Source organism: Anolis sagrei, chromosome 3 (genome assembly GCF_037176765.1).
Source record: "Anolis sagrei isolate rAnoSag1 chromosome 3, rAnoSag1.mat, whole genome shotgun sequence".
Taxonomy (NCBI): domain Eukaryota; kingdom Metazoa; phylum Chordata; class Lepidosauria; order Squamata; family Dactyloidae; genus Anolis; species Anolis sagrei.
Genome location: NC_090023.1, coordinates 76,736,730 through 76,753,344, shown reverse-complemented (window position 1 = coordinate 76,753,344; position 16,615 = coordinate 76,736,730). Strand labels below are relative to the sequence as shown.

The window sequence follows — 16,615 nt, the reverse complement described above, 5'->3', positions numbered from 1 at the left end:
ATAATGAATGGAAAGCATATTAAATAGAAAGAATTGCATGGCTGGCCTTTAATTTTTTTTCCTATATGTGCATAGTCAGCTTTTCCAAAGAGGCCAGTGACTGATGCCTTTTCTCCCAAAAGACAGATTTGTTGCATCTATCCAATGGCACCATATTTTTAATTTTACCCCCAGGCAGGGAAAGCCAATTAGCGTTTTATATAGGCTACGTTCATTAGATCACAGAAATAGTGGTAGAAAATTTATAGCTGCATCAGCTTAAACCTGCTGCACTTAGCACATCTCTTTATGCAATTTTCCCCAATTTTTTGAATCATAAAATAAACCCACCACATGTGCATGTAAGACCGTAGAATTTTCTTACGTCTCCAATATTTCCCTTTGAGATGCAGCTAAACTGTGCTGGGTTATATCACAATCTGTGAGGAGCCATAATTATTCCTTATGCGGGGAGGCTTATTTAATTTATGACGCCATAAAATCTCCAGCAAGCAAGCAAGCAAGCAAAGAATGAGGAAGTACTCCATCAGCAGGCATGTAGCCGGGGGGGGGGGGCTTGGGGGGGGGGCTTCAGCCCCCCCCTGAAATTCTGATGGTGGTCCGTGAGAAGTCCTTACTGGTACATTATTTAAACTGTTATGTTTATTCATATCATGATCTGATCACCATGCTCAGTATATCCCATATGTATGGGGGTATTGGGGTAACAATACAAAAGGTTTGTTAGGGTAGACCCTCTTTCACTCAGACTCAGCCCCCTCGAACCAAACTCACCCCCCTGAACCAAACTCACCCCCCCCCCCCCAAAACAAAATCCTGGCTACGGGCCTGTCCATCAGTGTCTCAAATGGACAGTGAAGTGACAACTCCCCTGGTAGCAGGAATACCCTCATGAAAGCTGGAAACTTAAATAGTCTCTGTTTGTCTGTCTATATATGTTGTGCATCTATGGCATTGAATGTTTGCCATGTATATGTACATTGTAATCTGCCCTGAGTCCCCTGCGGGGTGAGAAGGGAGGAATATAAATACTCTCAATTAATAAATAAATAATAAGTGGCATAGTCAGTGTCATTTGCTGCTTCCAGTTTATCCATCACTTAAAAAAAGTTGTAGGCCAGTGTGCTGGTACAGCTATATCAGAAGCTCCCACTTTATTTGCTTTGTATTAAGTGTTTGCTTGCAGCCCAAGGCTTGGGATTTTGCAGAAGGGTGGCTTCCTGTTAAAGTTTGCAGTTATAGGGCAGGCCACCTGTCCATCATCATTAGGTTCCTTAGTTCCGCCCCCTTTTGGGTTTTGAGAAGGGAAGGGAGCCATTTCAGTCAATCACACATAAGGAAGCTAGTCTATAGGACGCAGACAGCTCATCCCGTAGGAAAAGCTTCATTCCTCAAGATCATCTGGGGATCATTCAGGGAAGCAGAAAAAGAAGGAAAAGATCCCAAAGGCTCTGGCTGAGAGCTCACAGCCTCTCAGCCTCACAGCACCAGAGGGGAAAACAGCCCTGAAGTTCCCACAGGACAGCATTACAGAACCACGGAATTCCAGCTGGAATATCTTCAAGCCTTGGCTGGTAGGTTTACTCGATGTCCAGGCACATTTGGGATCGGTAGTAAGACCCAGACCAGCGAGGCCCAGATAATAGACAGCCTGGGAGAGATTATAAAGGGTTCTTCCTCATGCTGAGAAAGTACAGTTAATCCAAGTCAGTGCCAGTCTCTTAAAGACAAGAATAAGAAAACCTTGAAGTGTTATTTGAAGATTTGTTATTTGTTCCTTAATAAAGACTTTGTTGTACCATTAAAGACTCTAAAGACCATCACTTCAGGAAATCCCTAAGAATCTCTCTTTGAGGCACCCCGGCTTCCCACTGGGTTTAAAGTATATGTCCTATAGAATAAAGACAATTTGTTCAGACCCAGTGCGCGACAGAACAGCCAGTTTAGCAAAACAAACCATAAACATTAGTTGTCTCAAGAACTCCTTTTGTCTGACTTCTGCTAGGGGACCCAGGCAGGTGCAAATTCAGTGAGGTGATCCAAATATTCTTTATGGTGGATTTCAGGTCTTGATTCTTTGTTGGAGCCACCAACGATGATATTTGAACTCCGCAAATAACAGATGTATATATGTCTTCAGTACATATCTTCAAATGCATTTCATGGTGGTAGATGCTAACAAAAATGTTTCCAAAGCAGAAAACAGAAAGAAAGAAAACAACAATTATCTTTTTGAGGGATAAAAATGTATGACCCCAGAAGAAAGGAAGTCCCTTCACTAGTTTAATTGGAACTATTGGTTCAGCTGTGAGCCAGAAGTTCAAAAGATCTAATAAGAAAAATCAGACTTACAGTTTTTTCCTTTATCACTTAACCATTTGCAAACAGCAGACTAACTGAGGTGTCTTTCAGATGTATTAGGAGAGCTGTGACTTTTTTGTCAATGGAGTCCTCCCTTAGTTTTTTGAATTTGTTTTTAAAAATATCTCAACAGTGATGTTGAAACACTAGGATAGTCAGGGTTTTAGCCACCCATTGCCCTGAAGCAAGGCACCGCATACACATTCCAGAGTTTTGTTTTGTTGCTTCTGAACATGTTTATTTTCCATTGGGGCAACTTTTAGATTCTTTCGCTCTTTTGCTTTTAAAATATTTTTTTCTTTAAATGCTGAGGTTTCCCTGCACATAGTCCCACTCTTCTTCTCCCTTAGTACTCCCAATTTGGTGGCATGCATTAACCTGTTCAGCATATTTATATATTTAGAGTTTAAAACCATCTAATAACATTATCTGGCCAGTTCTACCTTAGAAACACAAAAACATTAAATAAAAACAATATAAGCAGCCTAGACAAAATCAACAGTAAAACAAGCCATGAGGATACAAACAACACCACAAATGTAAAAGTATTAAAAATAGCCTTGAAGGTCACTGGGAAAAGAAACCTCTTCATCAGGCTTTCCAACAGACTATTAAATAAGTGCTAAATGACTTTTTCTAGGAGAGGCATTCCCTAAATAAGGTACCACAGTGAAAATGGTCCTTATTGTAGTTACCATTTATTTGACCTCATAAAACATTTGGAATATGGTCTCAGGTCTGAACATCTTTATTGGAGATGTAATGAACACTGCTTCTGTTCCTTACAACCTTGGCACCCTTCTTCTCCATTTCTCTTATGCATCTTCCCTTCCCCATCCCTCTGTTCTTCCTTCCTCACTTGCCTCACTTCATGCTTGTGCACAAATTCATTTTGGATGTTTGCCTTCGGCTTGTTCAGATGCCCATAACAGCAAGGGCTCTGCCAACATTTTTTTTAAAGCCAAAACGGACTATGTAGCTGCCAGTCATGGCTACCTCTGTTCTATTCGGGATCATGAGGTGCATGGAGAGGCTTCCATGTGCTCGCACGGGGTTTCCCTGTGAGCCCTGCCTATTGGGCCAATCAGAATAGAAGAAAGTTATGATGTGTCTTACGCAAACTGTGTCTATTTAATGGAGCGAGTGCCTACATTGCTCAGTTGCGTCCTGCCTGTAGAGAGAGGCGCATCAGTCTGATCACCTTGACACTTGCTAGTAGCTTTAGGCCTGGCTCACTGAATCTAATTTTTTTTTATTTTTCTAGATTTTCCTAGATTATTTTCTTGATTTTTTATTTAGGAACTGGGAGTTGGAAAGTACAGGTGGGTGAGTACATGGCAATTGGGGACTTTAGTGGGTGTACTTTTTTTTTTAGAATGGCTCTGAGCTTTGAGTCACATTTTATTCTTTACTAAAGCCTTTAGCCTCTTCTCTTCTGTCTCCTCCCTCCTCTCTTTCAAAAAGTACTTTAAAAAGATTATTGTTATTAATAATTATAAGAATTCCAGAAAACAGCAGAGCCTCATTCTCAGAAAAATTTACCTGCCTAAACTTACCACCAATGCCTAATAATTTCTTGCCTTTGCAGTCTAATCACAAATTCTTTGTGTTGTTTTATTATATTTCTCTCTGTGCTCTCTGCATTCTTAATTTAATTTAATTTTATTATAATAATTTCTCTGTTGTCTATAATAATAAAACTATCCAGCTTCTATGTAAGCTTTGTCATCAAGAACCCATCATTTCTAACTCCAATCTCCATCAGGACATAAAAGATCATTGTTATCATTATTTGTACTATTCATAAGAAAAAATGTGGCTATTTTCATCCCAATAGCCCTAAAAATGATGGGAAGGGGAGACTGTGAAGCCCCCCCCCTTTGCCACCAATGAGCCAAATCTTGCCACATTTTTTGGCTGCAGATCAAAATCAAAAAACAGCTTTCTAGGCACCCACTCATTTTTGGGAGCTGCGGAAAACAGATCCGCGGGTCCACCGAAATTCGGATAGCAGAAACAGAACATGATTTTAATTTTTTTCTAAAAGCCAGGAGGGAGGGAGCGGATCTTACCTCATTTGGGAGTGTGTTCCATAGGTGGGGGGCCACAGCTGAGAAGTCCCCACCAGACGCATTTGTACTGTTGACGGGAGCGAGAGCAGGGCCTCCCCGGATGATCTTAGATTACGAGGTGGGACGTAGGGGTGGATGTATTCAGACAAGTAAGCTGGGCCAGAACTGTATAGAGCTTTATAGGTCAAAACCAGCACTTTGAATTGGGCTCAGAGATGGACCGGCAGCCAGTGGAGCTGGCATAGCAGGGGGGATCACATCAAACCTTCAAATGCAAGATTTTGCAATAGGAAAACTGAGAAGGAGGGAGGAATGCACTTGTAAAAATTGCTGCCATTTGAATAGCGAAGCATTGAGAAGGCTGCAAATCTGTTACTGTGGTCAAAGGAATTTGAATGTCCATGCTTCACCACAAAAATAATACTTCCATGAAAAAAAAATGTCTACTTTGTGTGGGAACACACAGACGAGCCACATTTGGAAATCCTAGTACTTACATGCAGAACACCCTGTATAAACCCTGTTTTGTTCCCCAAGTTAACTCTCCTCAGGTGCCCTATTCTCGGCAAGAACAGAGATGGAAACTCACAACAAAAAGTGTAACAGGAAACAAAAAGGACTTTAATTGTATTGAAGATCAGCTCCCTAACTCCTACCAGGGTCTGACTACACGCAATTACTTTATGGAACAGATGGAAGATTAGAACTTAGTTGGGTTTCTCTCTATTTCTTCCAAAGAGATCCTCTTTCTAGCCTTTTTTTGGTGTCCTTTGTCTGGAATTGACTTCTGTCAACACCTCTTGTTTAAGTCTCTTTTCTTCTTCAAACTGTAGACTTGGTTCCTCAATGCTTCAAACTTATTTTTCCAACTCTTAAACTTAGTTTCCTCAACCATTGACATGGAAGATATTACAGCATCTAGACTCCTTGGCACCATCAGAATGACTAGCATCAAAGGAATTACTGAGGAGGACCTCAAGTTCTGCCTCTGGGGAGTGGGTTATTAAAGGGAAAGAGTCTAGTAAAGGTTCCTTCCCACAGAAAACCATCTAAACCCATTCTAAATAAAGGAACAACAGAGGCTCAAGAAAGAAAACAATAAAAGTCTCCGTGGGGGACATGGCAAGCCCTATTATGCCCAGACTCATTGAAGTCAATACAGCAAAGACAACAAAAAGGGGCTCTGGCAGCCACCCTACAGTGGACCAGGGCTTAATATATAAGCCCCTGTTATCTCAAGGCCACTAAGACCAATGCTGCAAAGGCAATAGGAAGGGGCTCTGGTGGCTGCTCCTACGGCAAGGTTCTCAGTGGATCTGGTTGTAATTGGGATTATATACGTCCCTCTGACATCTAGGCCTATTGGGGCCAATATTGTAAGGGCAATGGGAAAGGACACAAGAAAGGTCTCTGTTGACTTCTCTTATTGCGACAGCTGTCTCCACATCACTTCCTCCCTCCCTTCATTTGTCCCAGAGACACATGCCCCATGCACTCTTCCTTCCTTGTCACTCTGTCAGTTTTATTAGCTGTCAGTGGCTAATAATTTGATCACTAACAAAACATGACTTAACCAAACACAGCTGAAGACGGATACTGGTGTTAGCAAAGTCTCTTTTATAAATAGTGTACGTCAGCAGCTGTAGCCTCTGAAAATGCGAAGAGACTCTTTGAATAAATGAAAATTAAATTTGACAAAAGGTTCCCCTGTCCCATTACTATGCTCTCTATCCTCGCTGGCCAGGGTGCTATCTGAGGGCAATTTCAAACAGAGGCTATGCCAACCTCTATGAAGACAATCACTAAAATCATCCAACAGAATGTGTCCTTTATGGAATGAGTAGAATGAGTAAAATTGTAGTAAGAGTTTTTTCTGGGGTTTACTTTTTGCAGGAAGCCACACACATTAATAGTATTCATTAATCATATTTACATAATAGATATTATTGCTCATATCAAAACAAGTTCATTATATTTGCCCAATTTTACTACAAAACATATTAATAAGGTAATATCTTAGTATTAAAAATTGCAATTAATGAAAGCTTCCTGAATTTATTTTGCAGTTTCCTTTGTTAAAATTTACTTTCAAGAAACAAAACCATAAATCAAATGATGCAAAAGAAGCAATATTTTAGTAGTTTTTAAAAATTAAAATGTATAAATCACATCCTCTGCCTTACAATAATTTTAGACTTCATCTTTATGAAGTTTGTATTTTCCTCTAGTTTCCTTCTATAACAGTTTATCTATTATAATTATAATTTTGTTATAGTTTTGAATGTTCTTTTGGAATCTGGGGTTGTTTATTTCCCTTTGTTAGTGTATTCTGGCATTGAATGTTTGCCTTTTTATTGGGAACCACTCTGAGTCCCTTTGGGGAGATTGGGTGGTATATAAATAAAATATTATTATTTTACTGACACAAAAACACAGTATATCACAGGAAATTAGATCTATATGCTGGATTTTGTATCACAAAATCACAAGTTGAACACTTCCCAAGTGTCTTGGACTGTGCGATGTATTTTTGAATGATGCATGCAGATCCAAGTAAATTGGCCTTTTGCAGTTGACAGATCATGATTTTGTTAATGTTTATTGTTTTCAAATGCCGGCTGAGATCTTTTGGCATGGCACCCAGTGTGCCAATGACCACTGGGACCACCTGTACTGCTTTATGTCAGAGCCTTTGCAATCGATTTTGAGGTCCTGATAACGGCTGAGTTTTTCCTATTGTTTTTCCTCAATGTGACTGTCACCCAGTATGGCAACATCAATAATCCAAACTTTTTTCTTTTCCACAATCATGATGTCTGGTGTATTGTGTTCCAAAACTTTGTCAGTCTGAATTTGAAAGTCCCATAGTATTTTTGCGTGTTCATTTCCCATGACCTTTGCGGGTTTATGATCCCACCAATTCTTTACTGCTGGTAGGTGGTACTTGTGACATATGCTCAAGTGAATCATTTGGGCCACAGAGTTGTGTCTTTGTTTGTAGTCCGTCTGTGCAAATTTCTTGCAACAGCTGAGGTGGTCCATGGTTTCATCAGCTTCCTTGAACAGTCTGCATTTTGGGTCATCTGCTGATTTTTTGATCCTGGCCTTAATGGTATTTGTTCTGATGGCAGGCCTTCTGTTTCCTTCTTCAGTATTCCATTCGTGAACCATAACCAGGTCTTCTCCTCATCAACTTTTCCTTCAATTTTGTCAAGGAACTGCCCATGCAATGCTTGGTTGTGCCAGCTATTAGCTCTGATTTGTAATGCAGTTTTCTTGTACTGGTTCTTTGTCTGCTGTTCTTTGAGAAGTTTCCGATTATTGACTTCAATTATCGCAGGTTCTTGGCTTTCCTTTACATATATTGCCAGGGCATGTTTTTCTTCTTCAGATACTTGTTTTATGTGTAAAAGTCGTCTGCCACCAGACTTTCTAGGCAGATAGAGCAGGTCAGCATCATACTGAGGATGTAGTAAATTATGAATGGTCATAAGTTTCCTTGTTTTTCTGTCCAGGTTGTCCAGTTCTGCCTGCATCCAGTTTATGATGCCAGCAGTATATCTTATGACAAGTATGGCCCAGGAGTTTATGGCCTTGATGGTATTGCCTCTATTGAGCTTGCTTTTGGGAATTTTTCTGACCCTTTGAATGTATTCTTTGCTGACCACAGTTTTCACATGTTCATGTTTGATATTGTCCACCTGTAGTATGCCCAGATATTTATAGGCCTCTGTTTGGTGACACTTTATCACTTGGCCACTGGGCATATTTATGCCCTCACTTTCAATGTTTTTTCCCTTCTTCAGTGCCACTGTTGAACATTTGTCCAAACCAAACTCCATGTTGATATCAGTGCTAAAGATTTGGACAATGTTAGTTAGAGACTGGATTTCAGTTTCAGTTTTCCCATACAGCTTCAGGTCATCCATGTACAGCAGATCTGAAATTTTGTGAGATTTCTTAGATGTTTGATAGCCCAGGTTTGTTTTTTGTAAGGTTGTTGACAAGAGGGGTCATGGCAATGATGAAAAGCAGTGGGGACAATGAGTCTCCCTGGAAGATTCCTCTCCTGATGTTGACAAGTCCATAGTTTTCATTTCCAATAAACAGTTCAGTTTTCCAGTGCTTCATCATATTTTCAATAAAAGTGCCAATGTTTTTACAAATGCCGATGGTGTCTAGGCACTTGATGATCCAACTGTGTGGGATTGTTGTTGTTGTTGTTGTTGTTGTTATTATTATTATTATTTCTCCACCTGTTCATATCTATTGGCACACATCTCTTTACTTTTACCTTCCTTGTGGCTTGCCTAATTTGCTTCATGTACTCACACAGCTACTATTGCACTTATGTTTCCATGGTCCATTGGCTGTCAGTTATGGTAATGGAGATTAAAAGTTTAAAAGTATAAAGGCAGACCCTGGGGCTGTGGTTTTCAACCTGTGTGTCCCTGGGTGTTTTGGCCTACAACTTCCAGAAATCCCAGCTAGTTTACAATCTGTTAGGATTTCTGGGAATTGAAGGCCAAAACATCTGGGGACCTACAGGTTGAGAACCACTGCTCTGGCAGGATTGCTCTTGGTCCTGATTGTCTGGCAGCTTGGCTTATGACTGGACCAGAAGTTTTGTGTGTGTGTAACAAGGCAGGTTTAGGAGAGGCAGCACTGGAATGGACAACACTAGTTCAAGCTGTTCTACTGTTGAACTCAAATAAGAAGAGGAAGTATGCTGTGTCCAGAGCTCCATCTTTTGTCCTAGATGTCCTCTGAAAGCAACATCATTATGCTAAAAAGATTATGCATACACAAACACAACAGAAATGACTAGAGGTCTATTTGTCTGACTAATTTTTTTTGTTGGGGGAGGGGGTTGTTAAACAGTGCATGGAAGCTACAACTTTCTAAGGGCCCTTCCACACAGCCCCATATCACAGAATATCAAGGCGGAAAACCCCACATTATCTGAGTGTGGACTCAAATAACCCAGTTGAAAGCAGATATTGTGGGATTTTCTGCCTTGATATTCTGGGATATATGGCTGTGTGGAAGGGCCCTAAGTTGGCCAATGCAGTTTTTCTTACAAGAAAAAAAGTGGGACAGGGAATTGTGGTTGGGAATCGGGGGGTTCAAGAGATGAAAAAAATAATCTTGGGAAGGACGGGAATGTAGTATATGCTAAACCTCACCAACCCCTGGGCTTAATAAACGGTAGAGCAAATGATTTTAGAGACCTCCACATGAGAATCCTAGAGAGAAAATTCCAGACTAATTGATACTGCATATGATGATCATTTCCTGGATTTTAATTTTGAAAAATTTGTTTGAAATTATTTAAAGCACCCAAGCAATACAAAAAAAAAAGGAAGGTCAGGGATAAAACCACTTGGTTTTTTTTAAAGAAAAGAAACCTAACTAGATTTTACATTATCAAAACATAAACAAATGGAAATGTTTGCCTTTCACTGGAATCCAGAAACACGTTTACAAATAAAGTCAACCATGACCTCTTGCTTTCTCTTCATTAAAAAATAGTGAAAATCAGTTTTCCTTTACAATAGTGCCTTCCATTCGTTGTAAGTTAATGATTTATTTTAACATTCCATGTGGACAGAATTATATACACATTAACAGCGTCCCACTATAAAAATCTAAAATGTCACATTCTTTTTGCTGGCTGACTTTTTGTTTCAACTTGTCTGAAGTTTTAACTCCCAGTTTGCAGGATTTTCTCTTCCATTGTATATGCTTTAAAGTGTTTTGGGTGGAAAGTGGCTCCAAGTAACAAGGCAAATGCATCAGTGCAAAAATACCATAAAAATATAGGAAATAAATAAATAAATAAATAAATATGCACAGGTGTGTTATAGCAACACATGCTATGTGCATTGTCTGCATTGTCCTTTTAAAAAAACTGTCCAATGCATGAAAAACAAAATTTTAATTTTAGGTGCCCTATTTTATGGAGCCCCGGTGGTGCAGTGGGTTAAAGCACTGAGCTGCTAAACTTGTTGACCGAAAGGTCGCAGGTTTGAATCTGGGGAGTGGCATAAGCTTCCGCTGTCAGCCCCAGCTTCTGCCAACCTAGCAGTTAGAAAACATGCAAATGTGAGTAGATCAATAGGTACCGCTCCAGTGGGAAGGTAACGGCACTCCATGCAGTCATGTTGGCCACAGGACCTTGGAGGTGTCTACAGACAACGCTGGCACTTCGGCTTAGAAATGGAGATGAGCACCACACCCCAGAGTCGGACACAACTGGACTTAATGTCAGGGGACAACATTTAGCTTTACCTATTTTTATCAGTTGTATACTAATTCATGTAATCTTTTTGATATGAAATAAAAAGGTTCCCTCATTTTGCTTCTTAATTGGTAGACACTTAGACCCCTAAGTTCTCTATTGGTGAATAAGTAATGATATGTACTGTATAGAGACCTTTGTGTCACAGGAATGAAGAGACGGGGAAGTTTTGTAGCTGTAGGTGCTGAATCAAATTTTTGATCTGATGGCAAGATGGAGTAATCTTTTGTTCTGAGGATAAAAACCAGTTGCGCCAGCAATTACTGCTGAAAGGGAAGGTGCACAAGGCAGCTCGTGGCACTCCGCATGTCCTCTCTCCTCCCCTCATCATATGGAGGAGACAGGAGAGGGTGCTGTGACATCCTTTCCATACCCTCATCAGATGGCAGAAAGATGTCCTAAGACACCTTGCTCAAATCAGTGTTTCTCTTTAAACTTGTTTCCATATTTTTTGTTTTATAAGGTTCTGTCTGGAATATTTGGATGCAAGCTCTTATTGTTTATTGTGGGCAATTGCAATTTTCAGATATCTTATCCATAGTGGTAGAAAAAAATAGACTGTAATACAGTACTACACAATGTGGTCTGAATAGTATAAATTAATGTCCTATGGGCAGAAGGTCTTCCTTTGTGACACAGGAAAGTGGCGGATTTGAGAATATATCAAACAACCACTTTAGAGCAATTGCTTTTAAGAAGTATTTTGTAAGCAGCTACCAAGTAGAACTGCCTTGTACAGAAGCAAGTGAAGGTAAGCCTAGCAGAAGCCAGGAGAAGGCAAGGAGAAGGATCCTCGGAGTCAAAGCTTGGACAGGTTGGCCAGCTGCCTTGGCAGTCTCAAGAGAGGGCAGAAGGCATAGGATGTTACCAGGCAACAAACTTCTTTGGGGGGTGGGGGGAGGGCACTGACCTAGAAAGAAAATCTCCAGCATCAGTGAGATTGCAAGTTAAATGTGAGGAGATAAGCTGGGTGCCAAACTAGCCAAGGGAAATCTCAATAGCTTCTGCAAGGCAGACTTTTAGCTCTTCTTACTTTTAATTTTGGTAATCATTCATTCATTTAATTTATATTCCACCTTTCTCTCAGCATGGGATCTAACACTCTACAAATTAGAACAAAGTGCAGCCAAAATCTTATGAAAGTTTGTAAACAACTCAATAAACAATTCTAGTGAAACTACACCCCCCCCCCCCCCAAGATACAAGACCTGGTCTCATCTCCTGAACAAATAAAGAAATAATATGAGATAGATGTTAAGAAAGTGAACAAATGCAGAATGGATTAAGGGACCAATCTTCTACTGTTATTGAAACACCAGGATCTTCAACTGAACCCTAAAATCCGCAATCCCATAAGAGCCAGTAACGAACCCCACAGTGACCTTTTCCCAGTTTCAGGTGACTTCTCAGTGAACTCACCACAACATATGCACACCTCAGACATCATTCAACATTTAGTTAAAAATAATCCCAATCCCTTCACAGTGCCCTGTGAAACACATAATGGGTTTAGGAAGAGCCAGAGGGCCCTTTCCTGATTTTATTCTAGTTTATTCCTGGGAGCATTTCCTCATCCCAATTGTGTTTTTCTTGCATGGCAGAAAGGGGGTTGTACCGGATGACCCTTAGGGTCTTCCACCAAAATCCTGTTAAATTTATCTTGATCAAAAAGTTTGCCCATGCCTGATATATACACATTATTATAATATAATATAATATATAAAATATCAAAACATTTCTTGTGACTCCACAAGAAACTTTTGCTTCAATGGCTGAAAAAGTTTGCAAACCCCTGATCTAGTCCAATCAGCAATAAGGGCTACGAAGACTTTGTTTCAAACTGCTGTCAGAGTGCTATAAATATTTCTGTATGTTTGCATTGAGTTATGTCAGTCTTTGGAACACAGATTCTGCTGACATCCTCTTTTGGCCAAAGATGAATAAACCTCTATTCTTTACCTTCATCCCATCTGTGTCTACCTTCGTGACCATATTTCTGTATACGAACCCACACGATCTCTTCGATCATATGGAGAGGCCCTGCTCGTGTTCCCATCTCCATCACAGGTGCGATTGGTGGGGACAAGAGAGAAGGCCTTCTCGGTGGTGGCCCCTTGAGAGATGGGCCAAAACTAACAAAATGAAATTTAACAGGGACAAATGCAAGATACTCCACTTTGGCAGGAAAAACGAAATGCAACGATACAGAATGGGGGACAATGCCTGGTTCGAGAGCAGTACGTGTGAAAAGGATCTTGGAGTCCTCGTGGACAACAAGTTAAACATGAGCCAACAATGTGATGTGGGGGCAAAAAAAGCAAATGGGATTTTGGCCTGCATTAATAGGAGCATAGTGTCTAGATCTAGGGAAGTAATGCTATCCCTCTATTCTGCTCTGGTTAGACCACACCTGGAATATTGTGTCCAATTCTGGGCACCACAATTCAAGAGAGATATTGACAAGCTGGAATGTGTCCAGAGGAGGGCGACTAAAATGATCAAGGGTCTGGAGAACAAGCCCTATGAGGAGCGGCTTAAGGAGCTGGGCATGTTTAGCCTGAAGAAGAGAAGGCTGAGAGGAGATATGATAGCCATGTATAAATATGTGAGAGGAAGCCACAGGGAGGAGGGAGCAAGCTTGTTTTCTTCTTCCCTGGAGACTAGGACACGGAACAATGGCTTCAAACTACAAGAGAGGAGATTCCATCTGAACATGAGGAAGAACTTCCTGACTGTGAGAGCCATTCAGCAGTGGAACTCTCTGCCCCAGAGTGTGGTGGAGGCTCCTTCTTTGGAAGCTTTTAAACAGCGGCTGGATGGCCATCTGTCAGGGGTGATTTGAATGCAATATTCCTGCTTCTTGGCAGGGGGTTGGACTGGATGGCCCATGAGGTCTCTTCCAACTCTTTGATTCTATGATTCTATGATTCTATAACTCTGGAACTCATTCCCCAAGGACATCAGGCATGTCCCAACTCTGGCAGTCTTTAGGAGGAGCCTGAAAACATGGTTGTTCCAGTGTGCCTTCCCAGAATAAGGAAACTCCCAGCAATATGTCCCTAAATGTACTTTATCAATGATCTAGGATTGTCTGCACACCCTTTACTCTCCGAAATTCTATCCTAGTTATATATTTCACCTGGTCATGCTCAGCATTATTTTTTAAATTTTTAATTATTACATTTGGCCCAGCCATAGGTTTTTAAATGTTGTCGCACTATTGTTAATGTTTACTCCTTGTTTTTTGTTTATGAGTTTCATTTTATTGTTTTGTATTGCTGTTGTTGTTGTTTTTGCTGATGTATTGTGGGCTCGGCCTCATGTAAGCTGCACCGAGTCCCTTGGGGAGATGGTATTATTATTATTATTATTATTATTATTATTATTATTATTATTACTATTATTATTATTTTGTCCTTCGGGGAGCTTGACACACCAGGCTTCTGAACCTACAGTCCTTGTGGATCTGAAATCACACAGCAAATTGATATATATTTATAATCAAAGCTTTCATGTAATCTTTATTCTTTGAGCACACAACATGTCAGCTTACTTAGGCATTATGTAACAGCGATGTTTTCTAGTACTCTTTTGCTAATTTATGGAAAACATCAAGGGCATTCTAGTACATTATACTACGGAAATGAAATTCTTAATGTTTGTGAAGAGAAAACAAAGAAGCCTTGTAAAATTGCAGGCCCATACCAGCTGCAACTTATACAATGTGTTCAAAACGACAGGAATAGCTTTGCATTTGCAAACTGGTCAATGAAGTAATGAAGCTCTTTCTTGTACCATACATGGCTTCTGAATATATCATCATAACGTATTTTATCTTTTTATTATATGTGTTTATGACATACCCATTTCTGTTCTAAGGGAGTTTGGGAACCTTCCCCAATTTGTTACAGAAGAGGCAGTAATAAAAGTACTGCAAACAGGACAAATCTTATTGTCAGTCAGAAATCAAATGAAACCCAAGACCTTTTGGATGGTAATTTTTTATTATTTATTGCGGTTGCTTATACCCCGCCCTTCTCACCCGGAGGGACTCAGGGCGGCTTACACAAACAAGGCACAATTCGATGCCTGTATTACAAAAACATAACATCAAAAACATAACATCAATAACAACAATAATTATAATACTGATAACAATTAACGTAAACAATCAATATTATCGGCAGGAATAGCCATAAACCCGTAAAAACAATTAAAACAATAAAAGCAATACAAACCTCATTGCTGGTCAGCGTTTAACCGACTCATAGTTAGGTTCTACTTTCCACACATTGTTGGTCCTATCATTCTGGTTCCATGTCTAATTGTCAGGGTGCCCAAAGGCCTGGTCCCAGAGCCACGTCTTTACCTTCCTCCTGAAGGCAAGGAGGGAAGTTGAAGCCCTGATTTCCCCCGGGAGTGAGTTCCACAGATGAGGGGCCACCACTGAGAAGGCCCTGCTCCTCGTCCCCACCAGCCTCACTTGTGATAGCGGTGGGGTCGTGAGCAGGGCCTCCCCAGATGATCTCAGATTCCGAGATGGGACGTAGAGGGAGATACGTTCGGACAGATACGCTGGACCGGAACCGTAAAGGGTTTTGTAGGTCAAAACCAGCACCTTGAATTGTGCTCGGAACTGAATCGGCAGCCAGTGGAGTTGACATAACAGGGGGGTGGTGTGTTCCCTGTATGTCGCTCCAGTAAGCAGTCTAGTTGTAAGAAACAGTTCATTTTCAACAAGAATGCCAAGAATCTAAGAAAGGTAAGATGATGCACTCAGTGGATAGGTTCAAATTCTTGATTTCTTAAACTCCTCAGCAACTTTGATGAAAAGCTGAGTAGCATAATGTGGTTCCACTAGGACTCTCTGCTGGCCAGCTGTATTTTCAACAATTGGAAAGCAGCTGGTAGATATCGCTATTCCTTTCTCTTCCACTGGCTTGTTCCATCTCTGCTGCTGTTTCCCCCTCTACCCACCCATTGTAACAGAAATATCCTCTTTCTCTCTCATCCCTGCACATTGAGTTCATGCAATTTATTTTAGAAAACTATGTTAGAAACAGCTAATTGTGGTTTTGTTTGTTTGGGTTGTTAGTTGATTGGTAGGTATTGAGGGAGGAGGAATGAGATCAACTCTCTCTTCCTACTATCCTCTTATAGTTTACTTGGGAATTTTCCTGGTGAGAGGCATCAGGAAATGTCAAAGCACAACCTGGATCTTTGTGTCACAAGCTGGCAGCCCTAATATGACTCTCCAATTTATCCCTAATTGTGCCACATATGGAGAAGGCAACCCCAGCCATCTGGCCCAATCAGTACCCAGAAATTGTTGATTCTCCTTCAGGAAGACAGGTTGACATTTTGAAAAGCATGGTTTGGATAAAGCTCAGTGACAAAACCCCTAGAGAAATTTACAAAGAAAGCAGTAGAACACAACGTATGACCTTGGTTTAAATGAAGGTCAGCAATTTATACTAGAGTGACCCAGAGTTTAGAAGTTATTCTATATAGTAGATCTCAGCAGGAAAAATATCCTCATTTCTGTTCTAAGGGAGTTTGGGAACCTTTCCCAATTTGTTACAAATTAAACTGATATATAGTCCTCTTATGCTTTATTGTGTTCCTTTCCTCTTATCCCCAAGAAGATTAAGTCAAATGATGGAAAAATAATCCTTCCCAGTAGTTTACTTTGACTCCTTAGTCATTCTCAGATAAAAAACTGAATGTCTAGAACTGACCTTCTCCTACTCCAATATGGCTTTATTTATTTTTTCCGGCTACTTGAGTAATTTCCCTTGAAATTTTCTAATAAAAAAGCACTGATTATATTATTCTAGACATTTTGAGGAAAAACAAGAAATGGCATATTTTAACCTAGGTC

The 16,615-nt window shown here is 40.3% G+C and overlaps 1 long non-coding RNA gene across 1 annotated transcript in view; it reads right to left on the bottom strand.

Moving 5' to 3' along the window:
- Positions 1–808: 808 nt before the first annotated feature.
- The window catches only part of LOC137096625 (uncharacterized), a 73,074-nt gene continuing 57,267 nt past the window's right edge, over positions 809–16,615 (bottom strand). Inside the window, exon 5 of the long non-coding RNA XR_010909556.1 lies at positions 809–2,175. This is a non-coding gene — a long non-coding RNA (uncharacterized lncRNA). The remainder of the gene's footprint in view (positions 2,176–16,615) is intronic.